Genomic DNA, 20,901 nt, shown 5'->3' with positions numbered 1-20,901 from the left:
ACTGCAAACAAGAGTGAGATTGTCATCAAATAAGAGTAAGCCAGAGCGTCCAAGTCCGCTGATGAAAAGAATTTTCTTCTCCTGAAAAAAATTTATTAGTCTTGGGCCTGCTAAAAAGAATAAAGCTTGCTTTTTACTATTACAAAAATTTCCATAAGAATGACAGCTAATTGGATTGAAATTTGAGTGAAGGCTATTGCTTTCTCTGTTTAACACATGAGAAATTGTACATCGGGATTGCAAGCGCACCTATCGCCTATTGCGCATTGTGTTGAGGAGAAATCTGAGGGCTAACATAGTTTTTTAATACGTTTACGAGAAAAGCTCTCCGAACGCTACCTTCGACATTTATTTTTGCAAAAAAAAAAACGAAATCAAAACAGCAGTGGTTGCCACAAGTAAAGATTTATCTAAAATAGAACAGATTTTTACATTTTTTTAGGTACATTTAGTACACCTTTTGAAATAGGAATTAGAAACCATATTGATTGAACATTTCATTAAAAGAAAAGACAGAATGATGCGAGAATAGAAGTTCGGGAATGATTGAGGGAGTGACGTTCAAAATGTATCACCAAGTATGCCGATCACCGTCGATTAGCCACGTGACAAATAGCAACAGCTTCCGATGGGCCATGGTATACTTTTTTGTATCAAGTTAGTTTTATTTTCGACCTAAAGGGTGATACGGTCAAATTTGATCAATATCAACAATATCAACGCATCGCGAAAATCCGAGCTACTCGCACGCAAAGCTGGCAAAATCGCTAAAAGTTGCCAAATCAACCGTTACAAATGTAAATAAAATGTTTGGGGAACGTTTGTCGACAGCCAGGAAGTCTGAATCGGGGGAAAATCGAAAACCGGAAGCCACTTTGACGACAAAGAGAGTTGCCGGTAGTTTCAAACGAAACCCTAACCTCTCTCTCCGAGATGCCGCAAATAAGCTGGGTGTATCGTCTACAACCGTGCATCGAGCCAAAAAACGAGCCGGACTATCGACTTACAAGAAGGTAGTGACTCCAAATTGCGATGATAAACAAAATACGACGAATACGATGCTTACGAAGTTTGACTGCGTGGTAATGGACGACGAAACCTACGTCAAAGCCGACTACAAGCAGCTTCCGGGACAGGAGTTTTATATGGCAAATGGAAGGGGAAAGGTAGCAGATATTTTCAAGCACATGAAACTGCCAAAGTTCGCGAAGAAATATCTGGTTTGGCAAGCCATCTGTAGCTGTGGCTTGAAAAGCAGCATTTTCATAGCTTCCGGGACTGTCAACCAAGAAATTTACGTGAAAGAGTGTTTGAATAAACGTCTGCTGCCTTTCCTGAAGAAACACGGTTGTTCCGTACTTTTTTGGCCGGATTTGGCATCTTGCCATTGCGGTTAAAAGGCCATGGAGTGGTACGCCGCCAACAACGTGCAAGTGGTTCCCAAAGACAAGAACCCTCCCAACACGCCAGAGCTCCGCTCAATTGAGAAATACTGGGCTATTGTGAAGCGGAACCTAAAGAAGACCAAAAAAACTGCTAAGGACGAGCAACAGTCCAAGGCAAACTGACTTTCTGCGGCGAAGAAGATGGACAAGGTGGCTGTACAAAATCTGATGGCAGGGGTTAAGCGTAAGGCCCGGCAATTCGGATTTGGAAAAGCGGAAGCCTAACTGAATATTTTTTTCTGGATTTTTTACTAATTAAACTTGAATAAGAAATTTATTTTGATGTTTTAAATAAACGATTTCACCGATTTACACGCTTTTTTCCTTGACCAAATTTTAACAGTATCACCCTTTATATTCAATGGGTACCTTTACCACGTGTGTATCACAGCACTCGAAGATATCAGTATTCTAGCTAGAAACCAATCCTGATTGCTTTTCTTGAGCGATTTTCCGAACATTGGTCGGGACCAAATAAATTCTCGGAGCGATTAAGAAAAGAGGGAGAATCCATGATTTGGAACGTGTGGCTAAACTGAGCGGCTAGCTTGAGTAAGAGAGCGTCACACGTTTTTTATGTGACGCGGCCCCCAAGAAAAACCCCTGTCACACGAATATGGATCTCATGGCGACGAACGTGTTAAAGCTAGTGTAAATTCGGATACGAGTGGAGCATGATCAGCAGCGTTGCTAGGTTGCAAACCGCTTAAATTCATAGGTTTGGAAATAACGAAAAATTAACAATTTTTGGCAAAATGACACTTTTGCTGACCTTTTTTTTTTGAATTTTAGTTTATCGGTTAGTTTACCTATAATTTTTTTTTGAAAATCCGTAGAATTCGAGCATCGATCCGTATATTCGTAGAAGTGCTTCAAATCCGTGGATCTACGGAGATATCCGTAGATCTGACAACGCTGGTCATTGATCAGCGAAAGAGGATTGCACTTGGAAGCAGCGTTGCCAGATAGAAAACCGCTCAAGTCCGTAGGTTCTACGAAAATCGCAAAATGCACTGATTTTGACAGAATGAAACTTGATGACCTTTTTTTTTAGTCTTCAGGTAGAATTTTCGTTTATCCACAGAATCCCGTTAATTTTTTCGATAATCCGTAGGAAATGCTGAAAGTCTGATTTTGAGCATCGATCCGTAGCTCCGTAGAAATGCTCTAAATTCGTAGATCTATGGAGAAATCTGTAGATCTGACAACAATGCTCGGAAGTTCGGATCGGAAGCCAAACAGAAAAAAGTGCTGTTTTCTCTCGGCTCTTAGTTGTTTGGGAGAAGCCGACCAACCCTGCTCGTTTGTATAATTCAGTACTGTTCCCCTACAGAATTTTCTTCAATAAGGCGATTCTTCAATATCGGAATAATCACACGGCAGCTGCCGGAAAAATTGATCTAGCAATCTAAAGTCAGCAACGCCGAGACGCTGAATTTCGAGTAGCAAGTGCTAAAACACGGAATCGAATATTTAATTTAGTTCAACAACAAATTCAGAACAACAAAATCCTGAGAACAAAATCAGGTCCACCATTAAAATGAAAAAAAAAACTTGGTTCAAGAGAAGTTCTTGGCTTTGAACCTATAACAATAGAAAATAAAGTTGTTGAACTTACCGGAAAAGTTTTTCCGATTCCATTAAAAACCTGAAAAGAAAAATAGAAAAAAAAAACAAATTTAAACTTACAAAAAATAAAGTTTGGTTCTGAGATGGAAAATCGATTTCGATACTCTACTTCATAATTTTCCAAAACTTTGTTGAACAAAATTTTGCATTTTACTATACAACGCTATACTGGTTTCGTACGGGTCTTAGCCTCGATATTAGGCGAAGCCTAATTGCCGTGTTTATCGTCAAATTATTGGTTTGCAAATTGCCCATTAGAGGGCGAAGGACGGGCACGTGGTTGTTTATTTCTTCGAAACGAAAGATGGGCGGGCGATAGGTTGTACAAAATTGTTGTAGGTACATGTAAAAGTACTCAGGTGCAAATCTCGGCACACACCCCTTTTTCGTCGAACGGGTGATTATTGGCAATCCCTGCCAAAAATTGAAACTATCATTGCTGCATACCATCGGATTGCTTCGATCATCATTGATGGTTTCCAATAATTCCACAATCCGAAAACTGTTCACCGCCTGCTTAACGGTGGTTTATGGTTTTTGTGTGTTTAGATAGCCGAGGTGCCTTCTCTGTTGAGTACTTATGCTTTTAATGCACCTCTAAGCGGCTCTTAATTTTGCAAAGGCCTATCGATTCGTCACAGCACTAGACTTATGATGTGCGTTGAGAAAGCATAGATAAAGAGACTTTAAAAGGCTGCATCTTCAAGTGAGTTTGCAAGCAGGGGGGTCTCTAATGGCGGACGACGACGCCATATTGTTGCGGTTTTCACGGAAACTGGATTTTCGTTTGAACATAACGTAAACAAAAACAACAACATCGCCGTAGTAAACATTGAGCGCGTGGCGTAGACCCGGCTCTGATTGACTGGAATGAATGAATTGATAACCGAACGAAATGGAACCGTTCGTTCGTTCGTCGTCTCGTCGCAGCTTGCTTCGATAAACAGGCAACAACTGCTGCTCAGCTCACCATATAGACAGACGCAGAGTTGCGGTTTCGTAACCAACTTCTGCCAATCTTTGTTTTCTGCTTATCTTCCTGGGGACTGGACTGGCTTGAAGAGCCAAAGCTTCAAACCCAAGTGCGATGGCATAAAGACTCAAAAATCGCTCAAAGTAGGCTTCGATTACTCGGGATTGAAAATCAATTTCCCCAAATCTGAGCCGTGACAATTGTCAATTGATAAAATTGCATAAACGATTAGCAACAAGCAAGATTGCGTGCTTACGTTTTGTCCTTTGTAAAAAGTTGCTGAGGTACAAAACCTAAATAAAAAAAAACTCATGAAATGATATTTTGCAATCAGGTTCGGTCACTTGTCACCTGTCAGAAAATCGATGCAACGTTGATGGATTTTCGTTGAAAAAAGTTTTTTGCTCATAACAAATTGCGCCGATCGATATGTAATGTGTTTATGAAACCCATCAACAGATAGCGCTCGCGGCGCAGAGCGACGCATATTGACAGATGCAGCGAAAAATGGCGGTTCCGGGTATGGTAAAACGAATTTGCGCAATCAATTATTCGGCAGAGCGATAATTTCTCTCATTTATAACCCAATGGCAGACAAACCTGCAGCAAATTGAAAACCGATTTACATTTTGCGATCATTTCGCATTTCCATCCCATAACTTTTCGTCCAACGTCGTCGTCGTCGCAGCTCATGAATAAGCTCATAAATATGCCACAACATCACATACAGTCAGTCCTCCATTCCTCCAATTTCAAACCGTGAGGCCCAAGTTACTGCAAGTCATCAATGTGGCGGCGATCAGGTCGGGGATCGAATTCTCGTATCGAAATGGGGGCTGCTGCTGCTCCATTCGACGAAAGATGACCGTCGAGCTATTACAGCATAAGATCGAAGCAAGAAAAAAAACAATCGGCAATGCCTCCGACGAAATGAAAACCGGAGGCTAAAAGCCAGCACTTCGTTTTTCGTACCTTTCCTAGACCTTTTTTATGTACTGCACTACACTTGGGAGACATACAGGTATTTAGATACTAAGCATAGGAACGAACGAGGAGGCTGAAGAAAGATCTTCAAATGAAAGTGAAATCGAATGTTTTGTTGTTGTTATTGCTTTTAGTAAAAGGTTCTCTCATCATGCAGCGCTGGTTTCTGGGGAAATGGAAACATATCGTAGATGGAAAAAAGGGAATTTCTCCTTGTTGCATAACAAAATTTGATTTGTTTTCAATCGTTAATCACTCGATGGACGATTGATTATGAGAGGAATTTGGATCTGAAATTCGATACCAAAATTTATATATTTCCATTTTTTTTAAATATTTTTATCAATATTTCTTTCTTTGCTTTTCCTCTGCAGTTTATTCACCATTATTCTGCATATTTATGGGATTTTTTAGTATCAATTTTTACGGAACTCCTGGTTTGAGTTACCAAAACAAACATTTTTAATTTTTTTTTTCATATAACTTAAAAATTATTCCAATCTAATTAAACAAGTTTGCGCTCCAATTAGGCCGGAAAAAAATTCAAATCCTTCTTTTGTCACTCAGAGTTGGAAAATCGCAAGGAGGGGGATAATAAAAAATAATGCGATTTGTCAGGAAAGTTTTTGACATTTTTGTCATTTTTGTTATTTTTTTCATTTTTATCATTGTTGTCATTTTTTTAATTGTTTTCATTTTTGTCATAACTTCATTTGTGCCATTTTTATCACTTTTGGCATTTTCTTAATTTTTGTCTTTTTTGACATTTTTGTCAGTTTGTCAGTTGCCTTTTTCGTCTTTTCGTCATTTTGTCTTTTTTTTAAATTGTCATCAATGTCACTTTTGCTATTTTTGCCATTTATGTCATTTTTGTCATGTTGGTTATTCTTTTTATTTTTGTCATTTTTTGAAATTTTTGTCATTAAGTCATTTTTTGTAATTATTTGTCATTATTGTATTTTTTTGTTATTTTTGTCATTTTTGTTTTTTTTGACATTTTTGTCATATTCGACATTTCCGTCATTTTTATCATTTTAATCATTTTTGATGTATTTGCTGTTTTTGTTAATTTTGTGTTGCATTTTTGTCATTTTTATTACTTTTCTCAATTTTGTCATTTTCGCTTTTTTTCATTTTTGTCACTTTGCCAATTTTTTTCATATTTGTCATTCTTATTATTTTCGTCTTTTTTTTATATTTTTGTCATATTTGTAATTTTTGTCATTTGTGTCATTTTTGTCATTGTTGCCATTTTTGTCATTGTTGTCATTTGAGTCATTTGAATAATTTGTGTCATTTTTGTCATTTTTGTAATTTTTGTCATTTTTGTCATTTGTGTCATTTTCGTTATTTTCATTAATTTTGACATTTTCGTTATATTTAAATAACAAACTTTGTCCCTTTTGATTTACTTTTTATTTTTGTCATTTGAGTCATTTGTGTCATAGTTGTCATTTTTGTCGAGTTTGCCACTTGAATCATTTGTGTCATTTTTTCATTTTTGTCTTTTTCTTAATTTTTGTCATTTTTGTTATTTTTGTCATATATGTAATTTTTGTTTTGTTGACAGTTTTGTTATTTTGGCATTTTGCCATTTTCGACTTTTTTTTCAATTTTTATCATTTTTGTCTTTTTCGTTATTTTTGTCATTTTTGTCACTATAGTCGATCTTGTCATTTTTGTCGTTTTCGTTATTTTTGACATTATTGTTATTATCAACATTTTTGTCATTTTTATCATTTTTGTCATTTTCGTTATTTTTGTCATTTTTCTCACTATAGTCAAATTTGTCATTTTCGCTTTTGTCACTTTGTTCATTTTTGTCGTTTTTGACATTTTATTCATTTTTGTCATGTTTGTTCCTTCTATTTTTGTACTTTTTTTTTTTTATTTTTGGTATTTTTGTCATATATGTCATTTTTGTAGTTTTGTCGTGTTTGTCATTTTTATTTTTGCTATTTTCGTTATATTCGATATTTTTTACATTTTCAAATTTTTGATATATTTAAATACCAAATTTGTCATTTTTTGTTTTTTTTTTTTATTTTTGTCATTTGAGTCATTTGTATTATATTTGCCATTTTTGTCGTTTTTGCCACTTGAATCATTTGTGTCGTTTTATTTTTTTTAATTTTGTAATTTCTGCATTTCTGTAATATTTGTAATTTTTGTAATTTTTGCGATTTGTTATTTTTGTCATTTGTGTCATTTTTGTTATTTTCGTTATTTTTGACATTTTTGTCGTTTTCGACTTTTTTTTTTTTAATTTTTATCATTTTTGTCATTTTCGTTATTTTGGTCATTTTGGTCATTGTAGTCATGTTTGTCATTTTTGCCATATGAGTAATTTTTGTCATTTTTGCCATTTGAGTCATTTGTGTCATTTTTTAATTTTTGTTATTTGTGTCATTTTTGCCAATTTTGTTATTTTTGTCATTCTCGTTTATTTTTGTAATTTTTGTCATTTTTGAAATTTATGCCAATTTTGTCATTTCGATAATTTTTGTCACGTGGGTCATTTTGTCATTTGTGTTATTTTTGTTATTTTTTTTTAAAAATTTTTGTCATTTTGTCCTTCGTGTCATTCTACTTGGGTTTGTCATTTTGGTCATTTTTGTCATTTTTATTATATTTTAATTGTAACATGGTCCAAAGTGACCAAAGTGACATGGTCTTTTTGCCTCTTTTTATGTTTTTGTCGTTTTGGTTCTATTTATTAGTCTTTTTAGTCTTTTTTTTTGTTTGATTTTTTTTTAGACTTTCCATAGTCCATGTAGACTTGTTTTTAATAATTTTATTGATATTAGTTTTTTAGTCTTTTTTTTTTCTTTTTGTAGCATTTTTATAGTCTTTATATTTTTGTTAGTCTTTTATTTTTTTTTATTTTTCAATCATTTTTATTTTTGTAGTCTTTTTATTTTGTTCAGTCTTTTCGTTTTTTCGGTCTCTTTGTTTTTTAGTCTTTTTTTATCTAGTCTTTTCAGTCATTTTTGATTTCTTAGTCCTTTTTTTTAAATATTTTTAATCTCTTTAATCTCATTAGGCCTTTATAAAAGAAAAAAAAAGATTTTAAGTTATTTTTGTTGTTTTTGGTTTGTTGTGTTTGAAATTCATCTCATATATCATGTAAAATAAACAGACAAGCAATGACTTTTCTTATTTGAAAGATCTGGAATCTTGAAGTGAGTTTTGGCGGATTTTATTTAATTAGCTCTATTTATTGGCTTGGTAAGGCTGAGTTAAATCGAAGGATGGTTTTAAATAAAGATGTCTTTAACAGTTTAAATTTGTTCAGAAATTTCAATTCTACGTCAAAAAAACTTCATGATCATAACCTAAACGATACAATTGAAATTGGTTCATACACAATATTATACATATTGTTTCTGGTTGAACCCCAGCGCACTTTCTCTTCCCATTATCGGGAGAGTGAACCCTCCGCCCCAAAAGTACATGCATACAAACCTGCCTCCAACAAACCGAAACTTCAAACGTCATTCAGATGGCTTTTCATACTTGTTTCTTTTATTGTCATTATTCTCTCTCTTTTTCAGTCTTGAGATAGTTCCTCATACTCCCAAGTTCGCAGAGGGAGCTCCGGCTGCCACCAACTGTCATTAAAACCGTAAATTACATCCTTTTCAACAGAAAACTGAAAACTGCTGCACAGTTCCGAGGAATGCATTTCTTCATCTTGAACGATATGTTAGGGCGAGTGAGAAAGGTCAACAGAAAACATGTGACTTCGGCGAATTATTCCTCGTTGGTTGTCCAGCTTGAAGGCTGGAAAGCCGAATAGTTTACACATTTGAACAAAAGTAAACATTTCGACTTTGAAAACAGTCGGTCTCGTCTCAATGGATTCACGTTTTCACCGCTTTCGGGCTTTCCGTTTCCTCAGTAGATATGAGAATGTACATATTGTCAATCCAATGCAACATTAGGAAAGAAATGGGATTTTTTTCTTACTTTTTGCTTTATCGTAATGACACAAATGTCACTCGCTGTCGAGCGATCTGTCATCATCGTTCTTCAAGCATGTCGCGAGGATTTGTTGCGGTCTGCCCAAGGGCATGGAAGCTCTCTGGTGCTATTATTATTTCCAATTGGAATGCAACTTTCTCGTTTATGTGTTGCGACTGGGATGTTTGTTCAATTGCAGTCCAATTGCAATGGAATGTTGACTTTGTAATTTATTGAACTGAACGTTGAGCTGCTATCTTTTCCGTTTTGTCATTGACAAAAAATTATAAAAATTTTGAAATTATCCATTAAGATTTGTACACATTTTGTACACGAAATTTTTAAAGCTCGTTAAAATAGTTTTCAAAATAAAGTAAAGTAATTGGTACTTACGGAAGAGTTTCGAAAGGCACGAATCTCTTCAAATCAATCAACAATCCGTCTTAGCAGGAGTAGGTAGTTCCACTTGCCCATCCACTAGAAACGTATTTCTAATGGTCCCCAGAGGCCGCCTCCTGGTGATTTATGCCTCTCTATCAGCAGAAAAACTAACCATGCATCGTCGTGGCTAAAATTCCGCAAACATAATCAGTCAGTCAGCATCGTTTTGGCTCTTACACCACAGATAGACAGACACAGAAGCCATTAAGCCCAGGCAGAGATCGCTTTGTGAATAATGAATGCGTTTCGTCAAAACGTATCCGCCTTTTTTTCTGGGGTCCGATACGAATCTCCAAAGTACATATGCAGAAAAGCGCGCGAGAGATATCCAATCCATTCGTATGTATATCTTCAAGAGGAGGTCCCAAACGCACGACTAGTCACAGTGAGTCGTACGATTTGGTACTGCAAAGCTGGAACTCAGATTCACTTAAGCCACCACAATGACAACGACTCGAAACTTTTACTACCAAGAAGGGGCCGGTAGATTCACGAAATACAAAATTCCAGTTTCAACTTCCGGCTTGTTTGCTTGCTTCAGTTGGGGCTTTAGTGACCGGCCATCATCATAATCACCAATTCGTTAGTCGCTCGGGGTTTATGCGCGTGCCTAAAGTGGACACTTGGGTTCGCGGATAACTTTTTTGCTATTCTGGGCTATCTGTAAGCTTTTCCCCGGAACGTGCCTTGCATCATCGTCATTTGCCAAAAGTTTGCGTTTTTTCCTCGAGTTTTGCTTTTTATCGATCAACCAGCAACGCTAGGCTGGTTGATTTCGCAGTGCTTGGTCACCGCTTTTCGGAGTTGTTTCTAATTTTTGTTAGACGGCAGCACTAAATTTTCTTTGGTTTACTGATTATACTAGAAAAACGTTGATCCAAGCATGCTTGGGCTGAAAAACAACTAAAATTGGTTAAAATACTATGTTATCCACAAAAAAAACAACAATTAAACTCCAATTAGTTTCCTCATATCTAATAAATTTGAACCCTTTAAAAAAACCCAGTGTATTTTTCCCTTGATACCGACGGCTAGATGTCTCATCTACCCAACAGCCTGGGAGGGCAAATGCAAATATGTAGTATCCTACCAGTCAGTAGTGGTGCCCATTTGAATTTTCGATTTAATTAACATTCATTCCGGTCGCTACTTTACGAGGTTTGGTGTTGTGGAGAATTATCTTAAAACTTGCGGATTTGTTGTTTTTATTCGATACCTCCTACGGGTCTGTCGATGGAGGAATTTTTCCTCTCGGGGTAGCTAGCTGCTGGAGCATTTTGCACCCAGCAAACCCATCAGGGTGTCTATAGAAATAAAACTAAAAAATCTGCGCTTCAATACGGAACTTTCTTTCTCTCTGCATTCCTTTCGGGTGATGCTGGCTGACTGAATTGCGGACTGGCATGGCGATGCGTGATCTGCAATCGTTTCGGTGCAGAAAAATCAGCATGTTCTTTCAGCTCACGGTATTTAAGTTGAATGTTGTGGTAGTATTGCTGGAACTAGCTATTCATTATTCTACATTTTATCTAAACGGAAATCTATTTTATATATTATATCATGTTTATGGAAAATTCACTATCGAAGCTCAAAAACATTTTGTAGAGTGGCCAAGGAAACTGACTCATGCATTCAAGCATTAACGGACTTGAAAAAGGCCTGTCTCAAAGTTTCGATATTTTTTTTCCTTAAATCTCCTTTTTTAAAACTTTTGCCTTTTCGACCTTTTGCGCATTTTGGTCATTTTTGTCATTTTGTCATTAAGGACCTTTTAGTCATTTAAGACTTTTGTATCATTCTGGTAATTTTAGTCATTCTGGTCATTTTGGTCACTTTGATCATTTTTGTCATTTTGGCCATTTTAGGCCTTTTGGTCATTCTGGTCATTTTAGTCTTTCATTTTAGACCATTTGGTAATTTAGGTTATTCTGATCATTTTGGTTATTTATGTCATTTTGGTCATTTTGTTCAATTTGTTCAATTTGGCCATTTTAGTCTTTTTGGTAATTTTGTTCATTTTGGTCATTTTAGACCTTTTGGTCATTCTGGTCATTTTGGTTATTCTGGCCATTTTAGTCATTTAAGTCATTTTGGCCATTTTAGTCATTTTGGTTTTTCTGGTCATTTTGGTCATTTACTTTTTGGACATTTTGGTTATTCTGGTCATCTTAGTCATTTAGGTTATTTTGGTAAATCTGGTTATTTTGGTTATTCTGATCATTTTGGTCATTTTAGACCGTTTGACCATTTTGATCATTTATGTCATTTTGATTATTCTGGTCATTCTGATAATTTTGATTTATTCGATACATCGGGTCATTGGTAAATTTTGTCATATTAGACCTTTTAGTCATTTTGGTAATCTCAGACATTTAAGTCATTTTGATCATTCATGTCATTTTAAATAGTCTGGTAAGTTAAGTAATTTTAGTTATTTTGGTGAATTTGGTTATTGTGATAATTTTTGTCATTTTGATTATTTTGTTCATTTTAGTCATTTTGAACATTTTTGACATTATGGTCATTTCGTTCATTAGGTTATTCTGGTTATTTGGTAATTTTGGATAATTTGGTCATTTTGGTAAATTAAAACATTTTGGTCATTTTGGTCATTTAAGTCATTTTGGTCATTTAAGTCATTTTGGTCATTTAAGTCATTTTGGCAATTTCGGACATTTTTAACAATTTTATCATTTTGATTAATCTCGTCATTTTGTACATTTTAGTTATTTTGGTCATTTGGTTATTTTAAGTAATTTGGGCATTTTTGTTGCTTTGGTCATTTTGGTCGTTTTTGTCATTTTGTTTATTTTGGTCATTTTAGTTATTTTAGATCTTTTGGCTATTTTGTTCATTTTCGCCCTTTTGGTCATTTCAGTTTTTTATGTCATTTTTGACGTTTTAATTATTTTAGACATTTCGGTCACTTTGGTCATTTAAGTCATTTTGGTTATTCTAGTTATTAGAGTTTAATTACGGCCATTTTTCTCATTTTGGTCATTTTGACCCCTTAAGTCATTTTGGTTATTTAAGTAATTTTGTTCATTTGGGTTAGTATAGTAATTTTGTCATTTTGGTCGTCTTTGTCTGTTTTTGATTATTTTGTCTGTTCTTATTTTTTTTTGCCTTTTCTTGGGATTTTGCCTTGTTTTTTTTCAATTTCGTGTATGTTATCTTTTTATCTATTTTGTCTTTATTGTTCGTTCTTTTGTTTTTTTGTCTTTAAAAAAAGGTCAATTTCGTCTTTTTTGGTTTTTCTGTCATTTTTTGTTTTATTGTTTGTTTCATTTTGTCTTTTTGGACTTTTTGGACTTTTTGGACTTTTTCGTTTTTTTTGTCTTTTTTGTTTTTTTTTGTCTTTTTTGTCTTTTCTGTCTTTTCTGTCTTTTCTGTCTTTTTTGTCTTTTTTGTCTTTTTTGTCTTTTTTGTCTTTTTTGTCTTTTTTGTCTTTTTTGTCTTTTTTGTCTTTTTTGTCTTTTTTGTCTTTTTTGTCTTTTTTATCTTTTTTGTCTTTTTTGTCTTTTTTGTCTTTTTTGTCTTTTTTGTCTTTTTTGTCTTTTTTGTCTTTTTTGTCTTTTTTGTCTTTTTTGTCTTTTTTTGTCTTTTTTTGTCTTTTTTGTCTTTTTTGTCTTTTTTGTCTTTTTTGTCTTTTTTGTCTTTTTTGTCTTTTTTGTCTTTTTTGTCTTTTTTGTCTTTTTTGTCTTTTATGTCTTTTATGTCGTTTATGTCTTTTATGTCTTTTTTGTCTTTTTTGTATTTTTTGTCTTTTTTGTCTTTTTTGTCTTTTTTGTCTTTTTTGTCTTTTTTGTCTTTTTTGTCTTTTTTGTCTTTTTTGTCTTTTTTGTCTTTTTTGTCTTTTTTGTCTTTTTTGTCTTTTTTGTCTTTTTTGTCTTTTTTGTCTTTTTTGTCTTTTTTGTCTTTTTTGTCTTTTTTGTCTTTTTTGTCTTTTTTGTCTTTTTTGTCTTTTTTTGTCTTTTTTTGTCTTTTTTGTCTTTTTTGTCTTTTTTGTCTTTTTTGTCTTTTTTGTCTTTTTTGTCTTTTTTGTCTTTTTTGTCTTTTTTGTCTTTTTTGTCTTTTTTGTCTTTTTTGTCTTTTTTGTCTTTTTTGTCTTTTTTGTCTTTTTTGTCTTTTTTGTCTTTTTTGTCTTTTTTGTCTTTTTTGTCTTTTTTGTCTTTTTTGTCTTTTTTGTCTTTTTTGTCTTTTTTGTCTTTTTTGTCTTTTTTGTCTTTTTTGTCTTTTTTGTCTTTTTTGTCTTTTTTGTCTTTTTTGTCTTTTTTGTCTTTTTTGTCTTTTTTGTCTTTTTTGTCTTTTTTGTCTTTTTTGTCTTTTTTGTCTTTTTTGTCTTTTTTGTCTTTTTTGTCTTTTTTGTCTTTTTTGTCTTTTTTGTCTTTTTTGTCTTTTTTGTCTTTTTTGTCTTTTTTGTCTTTTTGTCTTTTTTGTCTTTTTTGTCTTTTTTGTCTTTTTTGTCTTTTTTGTTTTTTTTTGTCTTTTTTGTCTTTTTTGTGTTTTTTGTCTTTTTTGTCTTTTTTGTCTCTTTTGTCTTTTTTGTTTATTTTTGTTTATTTTTGTCTTTTTTGTTTATTTTTGTCTTTTTGGTCTTTTTTGTCTTTCTAGTCTTTTTTGTCTTTTTTGTAATTTTTTAAATTTTTTAATTTTTTTTTATTTTTTTCTTTTTTGTCTTATTTTTTCGTTTTTGTCTTTTCGTCTTTTAGTATTTTTCGGGTTTTTTTCGTTTTTTTAGTCTTTTTTGTTTTTTTTAGGCTTATTAGACTTTTTTAAAGTAATTGGAATTGTTTATTTATTTACTCAAGAAAACCTTTTAGCACAGGCCTTTTTATAAGGCCAAGAAAATTAGTCTTTTTAGTTGATTTTTTGTTTTTTTAATTTTTTTTTGTTTTTTTAATTTTTTTTTTGTTTTTTTAATTTTTTTTTTGTTTTTTTAATTTTTTTTTGTTTTTTTAATTTTTTTTTGTTTTTTTAATTTTTTTTTTGTTTTTTAAATTTTTTTTTGTTTTTATGTCTTTTTTGCCAGTTTTTTAATGTTTTTGTCTTTTGATTTTTAAAATGTTTTCTCTTATTTTTCTTTTTGTCTGTTTACCTTTTTTGTGGTTTAATTCGAGATGTCTTTTTTACCTTTTGTATTCTTTTGTCTATGTGGTCTGTACTGTTTTATACTGTTTTTTATCATATCCTCGTCGTTTTATATTTTAGGTTTTCTTTGGTTTTGTGTGTCCCTTAGGGTTTTTCTTTTGTTTTTTTTCCATCGTTAGACGAAATTCTGGGCCATATAGATTGAGTCCTACGTAGTCGTTCGAAGCTGCAAATTAAATAAAAATCCTGTACCAACTTACTTATGTTTCCATAAAAAATGTTAAATTTTTCCCCTAAATCCCCACGAAAGCCTACAGGGCTCATTAAGCGGTCCGTTTTTAAGACAACAATACGTCTGTGTTCGAAATATTAAACCAGTTTCAATTATAATAATAACAATCACTTGGTCTGATATAAGCGCCTGAATGGAGTGGTGACGTAAAAAAGTTCCAGACCATCATCGTCTACGGAGAAGAGCATAGCCGATTCCGAGATTCATCAGGAGCTGGCTGCCTAAAACCCAATCAACTCGGCCCATTACTAAGCGTGGTGTGATTTGTGGCTGCGGACGGAAGACTTACTCTCAGCTGAGCCACCGAGTTTTACATTCCATTTTTTTGCTGCTGCTGCTGTTGTTGCTTTCGATGTTCCTTTCCTCGATCTCTAGGTTGTTTTTTCTTACGTCTTTCTGCCTTCCAGCCGGGCGAAAAGAAGAATCACCCATCACGAATCACTTGTTTCACTTTTTTCCGCTTACAGTTTTGCTTTTTTGTGTTATAGATTTTTTGCTCTCACACAGCTCAGACCCCTTGAGTTCTCCTGTGTCTGGCTGTGGGGGTCTCTGAAGGGGGAGCACAGATAAAGCTCTTGTATAAAAAGGGCCCCAAAATAGCTCCAGCAACCACACCATAAGCTAAGCAGGGCGGTGCATCCATTCGTATAGCGCGCCCTCGATTCTTGATTGTTTCCAAAGTTGTTGGGCACCCTGCCTTCCTCCTTTCATTCGTCTTTCTCCCTCTTGGGGTGGTGGTGTTTCGCAATTTCGATTTCCTTGGGCAGACCTTCTTCGTCTATCTCGGGGTTTGTGTACCATCTGGGATGTAGTTCATCCATACTCGAGGTTGGTGGTTTACCCCCCATGAGCCTAAGTAGGGTAGTTGGTACGTGAAAAATCAGGTGCAGCCCAATTTCACCAATCATGTTTATAGCTCTGCCTTCTCCTAACGAATGGTAACAAGCTGATGCTGAGGAGACCTTTAGTCGATGGTGATTCCCTTAGTTTAGTAGGTAGTTTGGGAGAAAAATCCGAACTGGAGCTGGAAGTCGATTCCGCGGCCCCGGGAGGAATTTCCGTTTTCAATGGCTTTATTACATCCCAAAGCCGACCCCACGAATCGGCCGGCTGATGATCGTTTTGGTACGGAATTAATGGGCTCATAAAACGATTTGTGTTAAGTTGTTGTTGTTTGCCACCAATAATGGAGGAAATCGAATCGAATTGATCTCTATGAGAAATGGGAAGATGCTCTCCATAGGTTTCCCTACATAGTCGAGAGTCGAGGCTCTTTGTTCTCAATAATCAAGGGTATTGAGTTTGGATTTGTTTACTTGTAAAATCTCAACAATAATCCTCAATTAACATAATAATAAACATCTTTCAGAAAAAAAAATAGGTCAAAAGTTTTTGGGTTAATTAAAGTGACACCTATTGCTTATTCGAAAACATATTTTATCGCAGCAAGCGCATCGAGTTATAATCCTGCGAAGGCACTCAGTTATTTGACTTATAATTTTTGAATTCATAAATCCATAAAAATACATTCATATGTTATAATCAAATTTCCTACCCATTTTCCAATGCGATCAATCTGCTACCAATATGAAAAAAAAACGCTGCCAAGAAGCTGCGTACGGGGGTGCAGTTTTTGTTGTTGCTGAGGTTGAAAATGTGCACCATATCATTTATTAGGGTACGAGATAGTGAGTGAAACCGCTTCTAAATTGGTACCCACTTGGTATTCGTTTTTTTTTCTCTTTGTATTTTGATGTGCTCAAAATAATAGGAATCAAATCAAACCCTGGGAGGAGAAAAAGACTCGACCAAATCGCTTCTCATTATGCACAAATTGCCAACTAAAAATTGCGAAGGAGAAATTTTGCGACGATAACAATGAAGCGCTAATTTTGGTAATTCATAATTGTTATTATTTTTTTATTGCAGATGCCGCCCGCCAGCTAGTCGTTTTTGTGCAAATTAAGTTATCATTTTGACGAGGGAAGTAGGTGTAACTACCTGCTCTAGGAACACTTTCGATAGAGCACTCTGTAATAGTCTTCAATAATGGCAATAATCCGTCAATTGGTTTGAAAGTGTCTCTACTTAAAGCTTTACTTGGGAGAATCATACATGCAGGTATGTGTCGACATTGAAAGGCGTCAGAATGCGCTTTCATGAAAGTTTAACATCGACTTTCGAACTAAATTAAATCATTTAGTGATTAGTCAATGGAAAAAAATGGAAATGCCTTTGAGTATTAATAAGAGTAAGCACAACAGCAACGATAATAGCAATCGCTAGCACAACTGAAGTCTCTATTGACCTTCATCGTCCAGACTCCAGGAACTTTAGGAGAAAACCACTTTAGGAGAAAATTGTAAGTTCAGCTGAACTTCGAAGATCGATAGCAGCTTATTATGCATGCAAAAAAAATCCAAAATATGAGCGCTAATAATCATAGCAGCTTTGCCTACTAGCGACACGTCGCATACGTCGCGACGTTGAGAATTCTAACGACGCATAGCGAGTTTCCTAGGAAACTTGAAGCATGCGATTGATGGCCTAAGGAAAATCAACAGAAAATAACGTAAACAATGTTTGTGTACTATATGGAAATCGCCTACTGGACTGCGAAAAGAATAACAAATCTTCGAATGACAGGAATCTCGCTAGTAAAAAGCGTCGCTAGTAAAACTGTCGCTATTCGGTTTGGTGCTATACACATAATAACATATCTAAAGAGTGTATTCGAAAAAATGCAACACTTTGTTTTGTGAATAACTTTTGAATGCATGGATGGAAATGGATGAAATTTTCAGTGTAGCAACCTAGTAATGTAGATAGCATCCAATACTGAAGTTCATTGACAAAATTTATTGGGCAGAATCGAGAAAAATACAGAAAAGTTCCAGTAGGAGACCCAAAGACAGCTGGAAATCAACTATTCGACTAAAATTCACATGGTAAATCGTTTAAGAAGTCTAAGAGGATCCAATAGTGACCTAAAATTTGAATAAAAGTGGAAATGATTGATTCCATGACGTGAGAGGAATGTAAGAGGTTTTTTCAAACTCAATCCTAAAATATGAATAGAGGATATATTTAAAAAGTCAAATTTTTCTGACTGGTTCGTCTAGCTGACTTATAAATGGGCCAGTCTCAATTTCTACAAAGTAGAAAATCTGGCCACCAGTAAAATAAACAAAATACGGTGGTCAAATCGTGCGCAAAATATTTGGACTACTTGTAGGGAGATGCTATGAAAAATTTCGTAATGGGCAGCAAAACGAACTCAATACCGGTCACCTAGCACGGTTCCAACCAGAAACCCGGAAACAGATTACCCGGAGATAAACAAAGGTGCAAAAAATTTAAAATTTAATGTCTAGTACTAACGAGGCTAACAATCTGCGGAAACGCCAAATTCCTCAGTTTTTCATAACGATTGACACGATGATTGGCTAAAAATACAAACAAGACTGCCACCAAATGCGAACGTTTTCTCTGGAAATAGATCCCACAAAGTTTATACTCTGTTAAAGGGGGTTCTAGAATCGTGCCATCACGTGAAAATGGTGGTGGAGCGATAAAAAGTCAAATATGTTGTTTTTGTGCCGAAAGAGGACAATCGGCTAAATTTGTTATAACTTCGATCAAATTCAGAATTTTTGAGTTATTTTGAAGGAGCTTCAGGAAACATAAAACGAAATCAAAAATAGCCTGATTTGAAAAAAGGGTGGTTCAAAGTATGCTTTATAGATGGCGCTTGACAGAAGTCAGTACTGAAGCCAGCGTTGCCACATCCATTTGGACTACGCTCCTAATTACCGCGGACTACTATTCAAGGTGTGCAAACGCATTTTAAAGTTGTGATCCCAAATTAAGCTCAGAGTCCCCGAAAAACGCTTCTAAAGGGCAGAAAACGCTTTTTTGAGTTGTGATCCCAAATGAAGCTCAGAAGCCTCAAAAAACGCTCCAAAAGGCCAGAAAACGCATTTCAAAGTTGTGTTCCCAAGTTAAACTCAGAATCCCCGAAAAACGCTTCTAAAGGCCAGAAAACGGATTTTAAAGTTGTGATCCCAAATTAAGCTCAGAATCTTCAAAAACGCTTCTAAAGGCCAGAAAACGCATTTTAAAGTTGTGATCCCAAGTTAAGCTCAGAATCCCCGAAAAACGCTTCTAAAGGCCAGAAAACGCATTTCAAAGTTATGATCCCAAGTTAAGCTCAGAATCCCCGAAAAACGCTTCTAAAGGCCAGAAAACGCATTTTAAAGTTGTGATCACGAATTAAGCTCAGAATCCTCGAAAAACGCTTCTAAAGGCCAGAAAACGCATTTTAAAGTTGTGATCCCGAATTAAGCTCAGAATCCTCGAAAAACGCTTCTAAAGGCCAGAAAACGCATTTTAAAGTTGTGATCCAAAATTAAGCTCAGAATCCCCGAAAAACGCTTCTAAAGGCCAGAAAACGAATTTTAAAGTTGTGATCCCAAATTAAGCTCAGAATTCCCGAAAAACGCTTCTAAAGGCCAGAAAACGCATTTTAAAGTTGTGATCCCAAATTAAGCTCAGAATCCTCGAAAAACGCTTCTAAAGGCTAGAAAACGCATTTTAAAGTTGTGACCCAAATTAAGCTCAGAATCCCCGAAAAACGCTTCTAAAGGCCAGATAACGAATTTTAGTTGTGATCCCCAATGAAGCTCAGAATCCCCGAAAAATGCTTCTAAAGGCCAGAAAACGCATTTCAAAGTTGTGATCCCAAGTTAAGCTCAGAACCCTCGAAAAACGCTTCTAAAGGCCAGAAAACGCATTTTAAAGTTGTGATCCAAAATTAAGCTCAGAATCCCCGAAAAACGCTTCTAAAGGCCAGAAAACGCATTTTAAAGTTGTGATCCCAAATTAAGCTCAGAATCCTCGAAAAACGCTTCTAAAGGCCAGAAAACGCATTTTAATGTTGTGATCCCAAATTAAGATCAGAATCCTCGAAAAACGCTTCTAAAGGCCAGAAAACGCATTTTAAAGTTGTGATCCCAAATTAAGCTCAGAACCCTCGAAAAACGCCTCTAAAGGCCAGAAAACGCATTTTAAAGTTGTGATCCCAAATTAAGCTCAGAATCCTCGAAAAACGCCTCTAAAGGCCAGAAAACGCATTTTAAAGTTGTGATCCCCAATTAAGCTCAAAATCCCCGAAAAACGCTTCTAAAGGTCAGAAAAGGCATTTTAAAGTTGTGATCCCAAATGAAGCTCAGAATCCCCGAAAAACGCTTCTAAAGGCCAGAAAACGCATTTTAAAGTTGTGATCCCAAATTAAGCTCAGAATCCCCGAAAAACGCTTCTTAAGGCCAGAAAACGCATTTTAAAGTTGTGATCCCAAATGAAGCTCAGAATCCCCGAAAAAAGCTTCTAAAGGCCAGAAAACGCATTTCAAAGTTGTGAGGTGAGGTGACCACATACCAAATTCTTCATTCCGCACCAATTAACTGTGTTGAAGGAGTAGAAGTAGTACCTGATAGAGAAGGCACTAGGTTCTTAGATGCAATTATTTATGGATGGTTCGACTTCTTTGTGACTGTACGTGTGCGCCAGTTCCGCGGACCACTGAGGTCTCTGATAAAAGAGTATTCCATAGTGGGGCCCAGAGGTTCGTGACTCTTATCAAACTTCGCTGTAAAAAACTCAGAGCACTACGTCGCCTCCATAATGATTACCCCCAAAAACTTTTCACCCTTGGAGAGAGAACTGCAAAAAAATAGTTGAACGGATTTTGTGGAGGAAAGCAAACCTGAAACTCCATCCGCCAAAGTTTGGGATAATATAAAACGCCTGAGTGGCTCCAATCGCATCAGCCGTTTCCATCTGTTGCTGGGCCAACAATGCTGTATTGCTTAGTGAATCCCTCTGCACACATTTCTCGCCTACGGACCCAAGCCCCAACAAAGAAAACGCTATTGGTACTGACTCAAACTTCGGTTATAACTCCGACTTCACCTTACAATAACTCGACATCGCCCTTAGTTAGGTCAAATGACGTTCCGCTAGTCAAAAAAGGGTTTATCCCCCTTTGAAACACCTTTCACTGATCGCAAGATTTTGATCCTAAA

The 20,901-nt window shown here is 35.2% G+C and overlaps 1 protein-coding gene across 1 annotated transcript in view; it reads right to left on the bottom strand.

Annotated features, from left to right (window-relative positions):
• The window catches only part of LOC129747699 (ectopic P granules protein 5 homolog), a 176,372-nt gene that overhangs the window by 131,366 nt on the left and 24,105 nt on the right, over positions 1-20,901 (bottom strand). Inside the window, exon 3 of the mRNA XM_055742021.1 lies at positions 3,064-3,093. The gene's annotated coding sequence lies outside the window, so the exon portion shown is untranslated. The remainder of the gene's footprint in view (positions 1-3,063; positions 3,094-20,901) is intronic.

Source organism: Uranotaenia lowii, chromosome 1 (assembly GCF_029784155.1).
Source record: "Uranotaenia lowii strain MFRU-FL chromosome 1, ASM2978415v1, whole genome shotgun sequence".
In the NCBI taxonomy this organism is placed as follows: domain Eukaryota; kingdom Metazoa; phylum Arthropoda; class Insecta; order Diptera; family Culicidae; genus Uranotaenia; species Uranotaenia lowii.
Note: the sequence above shows the minus strand (reverse complement) of the source record. Positions and strands in the feature narration are given on the sequence as shown.